Source organism: Haplochromis burtoni, unplaced genomic scaffold (assembly GCF_018398535.1).
Source record: "Haplochromis burtoni strain Fernald_Lab_line unplaced genomic scaffold, NCSU_Asbu1 Contig_41, whole genome shotgun sequence".
In the NCBI taxonomy this organism is placed as follows: Eukaryota; Metazoa; Chordata; class Actinopteri; order Cichliformes; family Cichlidae; genus Haplochromis; species Haplochromis burtoni.
In genome coordinates this window covers 269,324-275,529 of record NW_024582402.1, presented here as the reverse complement: position 1 = coordinate 275,529, position 6,206 = coordinate 269,324, and the positions used below count along the sequence as shown (strand labels likewise).

Here is a 6,206-nt window from a genome sequence, read left to right as displayed (position 1 = left end):
TGTGTGTGTGTGTGTGTGTGTGTGTGTGTGTATATATCTCAAGTAACTTGAAAAATAACTTAAAAGAAGCTTAAAAAAACCCTGAATTCATAATTACAGCTCAAGGTTTAGGGTGAAAAGGAAATATTAACATATCCTGTGGTACAAAGTGAGCAAATTGATATCTGGCTTGACACAACTGGCTGTAATAAGTGCTTTATAGGTTTTTTGTTTTTTTTTTATCTTGAAAGGGATAAAGGTCAGTTAAACAGGAGCCCATGCTGCTTTGCGATCAATAGACCGAGCTTTTTTTAAAAAGTGGGACATACTGAGCTCATTGAGTTAATAGATGATTAAGCAGACCTACTGGAACATCTGTTGGGCCTCTCAATTGAGTCACTGCTCATTCTTTTCTTAGCTTTTGTCCTGTTAACGCTTTGTTTCAAAGATGACATCTTCAGGGTTGCTACACAGTCATGTGTGAATGGATGGAAAGGCATTCATTCTCATGTGCTGAAAGGTTTTGAGCTGCATTCCACCCAAACGATACAAGCAAGCAGAGCATTTACTAAACCGTGCTCTGTGTGTGTGTGCGTGGCCTGAGACACACAGGCTTTCGGTTGGGCATTCCCTTCCTTCAGATCCTCAAATAGCCTACCTGGAAAACAATCAGCAAAATTAATGTCAGAATAACTGGAACCAAAGCTAAAAATAATCCTCCCAGTCTATTTTCACCTAACCGCTCTAAACACAGTCACAAACCTCATTTGTTATTCTGTGGCTTTCATATTTCGATTGCTCTCTGAAATCCGCGCAGATCTGGACTCGAGCTGTAAAAAGAACGACAGATTTTCACATCCTCTCTGGACCTCGCGCCTGAAAAAGCCGACAACCCACAGACTAGATAAAATAGTGCTGACCATTGCATCTTTTCCTGCCTTTGCATAAACCACATGCTTTCTGTTTTATATGAACATTTTTGTGTAGCAGTTACTACTAATCATGAGTTTTTTGGTTCCTAATATAGTGTTTGTAAAGCCTCATTGGCTTATCATTTTAAAGGAAAGTGATAAGAATTTTTTTTAAATTCTGCTCTTTGCATCTTATCTTGCATCTTATAGCATGAACTGGAGTAATAAATCCCACACATCTGGTTGGCTGCCTTTACACTCCCACGCTAGAGTAAATCCCAGAAATATATCACGTGGGAGCCATCGAGCTTCTCACTTATCTTGTCCCTTTTTTAATTTCTAATTTAAATAAAAGTTTTAGTATTTTGAAACATCATTTAACTTTATCGGGTCTAAAGCATGTAATGTTTTCACCATGCAGAGTTGCGTCTGTGTGTAACTGCAACAAACTGTTGAGTCATTTGCTTTAGCAACAACAACCACAGAGAAAAGTTTGGGTGCCGTGTCTGCCTGTCTGTCCGTCCGTGATAACATGTTTGAAAGCACACATATTTCTTTGTCTAGGGTAAATATACTATGATATCATGTCTGTGATATGAAAAATGATTGGTCTCGCCGCTGGTTGCTATTCCATAACTACATGACCTTTAGTTTAAATTGCTGCTGAATTTTATGATGACTTGGTCAGCAAAATAGTTTTCCTTATTCAAACAGGAAAAAAATTCAGAGAAACCACTGCAACCTGTGTTTGGCCAGGGGTGTCAAACTGAAGTCCTGGGGGCCAGAATTGGCACGCCCAAGACTCCAATCCAGCCCCACTGGAAAATGTGAAGGAGAGCATTGATTTTGGACTTCTCACTGTATTTTTTGTTAGTTTTACAGCTTTAACTACTGATAGAGACCTCCCCCATGGCCATTTAGACTGCGCTAAAAGTAATTAAGTTATAGAAAAACAATTAATTGATAGAAATTGAGAGCATTTTTTTAGTGGGTCCACAATAAAAAACAAACAAAAACAACAAAACTAAAAAAAATAAATGACTTTGCTTTATTATTGCAGGACAGTCTTTGCAATAATCTGCCAGAACCTTTTAGGTAATTTTACACATTTATTTCTTCATGTTAGTATATTTTTTTCTTTACTCCAGCAGAAAACTGAGATGTACTGTTGAAACTGCACTTCATTTTTTCTCATATGAAGATATCTCAAAGATTCAGTGTGTAGTTAAACGTTTTTGCACAAAAAGGGGAATTCCAAAGATATGTGTGTCCATATCCATATCTGTAGTTTGATTTTTAAAACCTTGGATTTATTTTGGACGCATTGTTTAGCAAAATACTAAAAACATAACAGGATGTCAATATCTACGCAAGTTAAATGTTTCTAGATTTGATTTAGGACCAAGTGAAGAATTTCCAGTGAGAGAAAAAGGACAATACTGAACACACACGACTCACAAAACCTCAGATAGACTGCCCACACTTCTCTCCAAAGGTCAAAGTAAAGCCTCATCTGTAACTACAAGAGAACACCATAAAACAATCTAATCTAATCACAAACTTGATTACCTTGGACTGCTGTCAAAATTTGTACAGTGTTTTCCAGCGTGGTTGTGATATGAGATGTGCCAATAATAGTAGCAATCAAACATGTGTAACATAGATAATCGTACCAGGAGGGAGTGGATTAAATTAAAAAAAAAAAGGTTTGTTACTCTCCTCCAAAATGGGAGATAACAGATAACACTGACATGTTGCTACCATCCAGTCATTTCTGTTTACAGTCAGTCTGTATCAAAAAGCAGCAGTAGCAGTATGCTGACTTTTAGCTGTACATCGTTATACAAAAACAGAGACAGAAATCAAAAGAGACGGCTTGCTGCATACAACAACTGGAGCAAAATGCGCAGGCCTTTCTACAAATGTGTCCCGTGATTAATCTGGCAAAACGTACACGTCTTCTTCTTGACAGTCATGTGATTGGTCATTAATGTATATGGCCTCATCTATGACGTCGCACTGCAGGTACACGTCGTCATCAGGTTCGACTGGGAACCTTTGAAAAAACAGTAAATGTGATGGAAAACAGTCTCGTTAGGTAAACTGTAAAAGTCTTTGGGTTTCTGTATTTGTCTATATCACAACAGGATTGTGCAAAATGGGGAAACTGACACACACACACACACACACACATCGTTTCTTAATCCACTTCCGTCCGTTGCTTTTGAGCTTCTGCAGTTTCATAAGTGTTCCAAGAAATACATTTTATGAAAGTCTACACGTAGAAAAAACAGTTAATGCAGCTCACCTGCTTTGGTTTGAAGCTGCCATGCTGTAGCCGCAAGTTTGAGGTTTCAGGTTTTCATAGATAGAAGATTGTCCTATTGACTGCTCTCGAATCATACCAGTATATTCATGGGAATCTGCTTGTGGGGTCTCTGAGTGATCCTCCTTTTCTTGCGCTGTTCTTTGTCTAAACGGCATCACATTGGCGATTATACCGTAGAATTTATAAATGATTACACCAACTATGATCGCAAGCAGCAAAAAGAAGACTCCAAGCCCGACTCCTAGATTTGTAGAAGAGTTGGAGGAACTGTCACTGACTGTGTTATTTCCTCCTGTGCCATTGGTATACATGGTCTGCAATTATGGATAAAGAAACAAAATGGTTCAAAAAGCATGGCTGAAACAATAATGTGATAATCTGTCAAACTACAGCACAAGACAGTGTTTAGCAGTATAGCTGAGATGGAAAGTTAAAGGTTGATTCTAAACTAGAGACCTTCCACTGTTAAAATGTAACATTATAAATATATGATTAAGAATACAAGTTTAAAAAACACAATAAAATGGATTAAAATGAACAAAACAGTCAAAGTTGACATGTTAAATCAATATGATTATGTAAGCCAAGTCAAGCAGCAGAGGTTAAGTCAATAAAAACACTCATGTTACCTTGAAGTGCTGCTTCAGTGTTGTGGGTCAAGGTCTGCGGCGTGAGCGTAATCATGTAGTTCATCATAAGCACCGTTCGCTAGCTTTGTTGAAGTTCCCTTTATTGAAATCATGGAACTGAGCAAAAGAGACGAAACTAGAATATTTCCTGTAAAAGCTCAGACTGAAAATAGATAGCTGCTGACAAGAGCTTAAAAAAAGTGTGATAGTAAACTTTGTGACTCAACAGGCGAACACTCTTCCTGCTTTTACTGAAGTACATCCAACTTTAGCTTCACTTGGTTGGTTATGACCAATATTGTTTTTTGAACAGCAGAGAGTTTAGGTTAAATTGATACTTCTTTCTTTCTCTTTCCAAAAAGTCTCAGATTCACCCAACAGAAAAGTCTTTTTTTGTGTGATTCAACTTATCAGAGAAAAACAACTTTAACTTTTTTGCTCCCTTTTCTCTCAGATGTAAACCCTTCAAGCTGTGTTGATAAGGGATTCTCATGATGCCGTTAAAGTGAAACTGTGCTACCAGCACACTCTCTAACAGACATAAACAGGATCAAACTGCCACTTGGTTCAACAGGACCTTTGCCTCCCCCTGCTGTCAGTCTTAGTCTCCACATACAGAACACGCTCATGCTTCATAACCTCTGCACTTTAATTCTGTCTGTGGATATTTGACCATCCACCTTAATAACTTGTGAATTAATGACGCTTCGTTAAGCTTCTGCTGCTACTTTGCCACTATCTGAACCAAATCAACTGGAAGATCCTTTATTTGTCTCTGTCGACCAACAAAAGTCACGCTGCCTTAAAAAACTCTGTTGAAACACTTTCTCACACCACTTACAAGTTTAAATTTGCGTTCTTGAATCAACACAAACACTTGGAACAACGCAGTGTTCCTAGCGTTGAATTTGCAGTGCCTTACATGACAATTTACTCTCTTTAAGGGCGCAAAGCTGTGCTTGTGACAAGGATTTAAAAATGGCAATGTTTATCTGAGTCAGTCTCAAAAACTATCCGATTACTTTTGTGTTACCCAGAGGAAGAAACCTATTAACATTTGTGACCTGCAGAGGAGGGAAGTAACAAAGTACAAATACTTTGTTAGTGTACTTAAGTTGACTTTTCAGGTGTCTGTACTTGAGTAGTTTTTTTTATTTTTTACTTTTACTCCCTACAATTTTAAACTAATATCTGGACTTTCTACTCCTTACATTTTCAAAACACACTCGTTATTTTTGGTTTTAAGGCATTTGAGGGGTCACTGGCCCTCAAACATCAAGCCTAAAAAGTAACACATGAAAATCCTTTTCGTTTATTAGTCACCAGAGGATAGAAAGAGACCAAAGAGGCACAATCGTGTGGCAAAGTCAGGGGTTCAAGTGGGTTGTATTTTCTTTTTCTGTTTTTCTTTTTTTTTGGTACAGCACCGAGACGACTGCAGTATCCATAGGTTATCTGCACACAAACAGATGAAAAGGTCCAACTGCTGTTTTTGACAGGGAGAGAAAAGAAAGAGAGCTAACTTCACTCGAAGATGGAGAAAGATAAGAAAGACAGAAGAGGAAGAAGAGAGGTTATATTTAAAAGTAAAGACGGCTCAGTGGTGTTTGATAAACTGGAAAGTTAAAGCCTAAATGTAGCTCCTCATGTTTTTAAATCAGATACTGGGTCTGTATATGTGACATTATGGTTTTTCATATTGTGAAACGTGCAAAACAAACTGTGGCTAACTGTGTTATTTAAAGGTAGCATGAACATCCTCTGCAGGTTAGTGCAGGTTAAACAGGTTGATTTGCTGCACTGTGATGGGTTTAACGTGTGTGTGACTTGTGCACACTGGGTGTCTAGGAAAAAGTTACCACTGACAGTATCCAGTCAGTGGTAGAGGATGGAAGTCAGCCAGGGAAACTCTACAAAGAGCAGCAGGTCAGCTGGACACAGCATGTAGATTAAGGAAATCTGAGCTGTGCTTCTTTTCCCACGCTGAGTCATTAAACTGATTTTTCGGCTTTCTTTACCTGCTGAGTCTCACTTTAACCCCTGACTGTACCAATGTTCCTGTTTAGAAGCAAAGGAAATAGAGCTAGTTTTAAATTTTCCTTCTTTTCCCCAGATTTTGTTTTTCTAATTAATTGATTCAGGCTAAGTTTTTATTCCCCTCTTCTGATAGTATTTTATTATTACATTATTACAGCACAAGGTTCAGTTAGCTTTGCAGAATAAATAAATGAAAAATGTGGTAGAAAAAGAGCTACTTTCTTACTTCACAGCCTGTCATTTTTCATTTTTAGTTGAGTGAAGAATTTGAATCAGTACTTAAAGTGGTCTTGAGCAATAGTTCTTGGGGTTTTCAGGAAG

The 6,206-nt window shown here is 37.9% G+C and overlaps 1 long non-coding RNA gene across 1 annotated transcript; it reads right to left on the bottom strand.

The window, feature by feature from the left end:
• Nucleotides 1–38: 38 nt before the first annotated feature.
• On the bottom strand, nt 39–4,297 carry LOC102289765. Its single transcript, XR_315672.3, has 4 exons — nt 3,849–4,297; nt 3,199–3,533; nt 742–2,946; nt 39–637 (listed from the first exon to the last, which is right to left on the bottom strand). It is a non-coding gene; the product is annotated as an uncharacterized LOC102289765 (long non-coding RNA).
• Nucleotides 4,298–6,206: the final 1,909 nt, after the last annotated feature.